Source organism: Otolemur garnettii, unplaced genomic scaffold (genome assembly GCF_000181295.1).
Source record: "Otolemur garnettii isolate 467f Iridium unplaced genomic scaffold, OtoGar3 scaffold00019, whole genome shotgun sequence".
In the NCBI taxonomy this organism is placed as follows: Eukaryota; Metazoa; Chordata; class Mammalia; order Primates; family Galagidae; genus Otolemur; species Otolemur garnettii.
The window spans coordinates 19,566,075-19,568,003 of record NW_003852414.1 but is presented as its reverse complement, the minus strand read 5'-3'; positions in this window follow the sequence as shown (position 1 = coordinate 19,568,003).

The following is a 1,929-nucleotide window of genomic DNA, read 5'->3' as shown; positions in this document are numbered from 1 at the left end:
AGGATCAAGAGCTTTAATTTTACATGGTGTCCAAAAAGAGAGAAGTGACCATAAGAAAGCCAGATTGAATTTTCTTCAGTAATTTCACTTCCTTGTTTGGGATCCATTCTTCTGGGCCTTACTTCCCCAATTCCTCAACAAGTGTGTGTCTTTTCTCATGTGCCTAATCCAGCTGAAAATATTAAATAGCTGGACAAGGCTAACTGAACATCATCACAGAGAGTGTGGAAAAGAAAGCAAGCTCTATAGAGCAGTTCACCCCGTACACCGAATATCCACTAGCTGTCCTGACTTGATCTCACTTTCCGATCCATTCAACACACATTCCTGGATCAGTCAGTGTGTGCAAGTCCCTGCACCTGCGTGGGCATACAGTGGGGAGAAAGTCAGCATGTTCCTTGGTCTTAAGGGGCTCTATAGCCCAGCAGTCAAAGTTCCCGTCGTCCCATAGCCCTGTGGAACTTCACCTTGACTGTTCCTGTAAAACTGCCTTCTTTTGAAAGGGAGAATGGTAGTGGGGAGAATGAGAATGATCAGTACTTTGTGGAGTCAAAAGCTTAGACTGATAATCATTTCCAGGAGCTCTGAGCCTGTTCCTGAAGGAAGAGCAGGATAAGAAAGAAGGAAAAGAAAATAGACTGAGAGGAAGGAAAAAGGAAAAAACACAGACAAGAAGAAGCTGCTTGCAGGGCAGGCACGGGAGAGCGTCAGCTGGGATCTTAGTTGACTCATGCTCTGCTTCCCACTGTTCAAATTACCTAACTTCTGGCACAAATAAAAGACACGATAGTTCCTCGAATGTATTTCTTATTGAGGGGATGCAGTTTGTCTTGGTCTTTGGTGATGTGCCCCAACTTTGAGAGAGGTTCCCTGGTGATTCTTCCCACCCATCCCTCTTGGAAATTGGGTTTGTGATTTGGTCTGTTTCTAACCAGCAAGTAATCCCTTTATTTGCTCTCCTCTTCTTGGACAGCCTTAAGCTAACAGTCTTTGAATGATGGAAACCAGCATGGAGTTGCCAGGGCTGGGGAGGTCACTGGTGTCTGCTGACCTCCTTGGGTCCAAGGGAGGAAGGAAAGGAGCCGGCCTGCATCCAGCTAGTCGGAACTAGGCAGAAGGTGCTGGATGAATTTTCCTTTTCAGGAAGATTTTTTTTTTCCATTTTACAGTGAAATTGGAACAGTCCTGGGAAAATGGGACAGGTGTCCCCAATCAAGAGATAGGGCTGTTTACCTAACTCTGCTGAGGGGCCCTAAGGGAGGGGAAGTCTCGACACCAAGAAAATTAAAATTTTCCGATCAAAAGATAGTAGTCTCTGCAGGTTGGGGATCAAAGAACTGGCACCCAGGCCATCCTCTGACAGGTGGACAAGGTGGGGGGGCCGGGCAGGCGAAGTACACCTAGAGATGGAAGCGAGAAGGGAATTCTTTAGGGTAATCTCCCCAAGCCCATGGGGAGGGAGGCACCTGCGCGCCACCCGGGTGGGTACCCTGCCACGCCAGCTGCTGGTGGGTTCGAGGAGGGCGCCCTCCTTCGAGGAGTCTGTGGGGGTAGACGTTCACTTTTCACCAACTCTCCGGGAGAAGGGGAGAAGGCAGGAGGGCCACACCGGTGATTGAGGCCAGGCCCGCCGTTCGCTCCAGCCCACGGCCGGGGCAGCCCGCGAAGTCCCCGCATCCCGATACTCCCAGGAGTTTTGCTCGCAAAGGGACCACTGGGCGGTTGGCGCGTCCCGCGCGTGCCTGCCTGGAGGCTCTTAGATCCCCTCCCCACCTGGCCATCCCGAAATTGACGCGAAGCCGATTTGGTGCAATGCGAATTAGCTCCAGCCACCCAAGCCAGCGCCCGCCGCCGCCTCCAGCCCCGCCGCGGCCGCCCGTCGCCATGACGACCGGCCCCCGCCCGCCCCCGGCCCGACTCTGGGCCGCT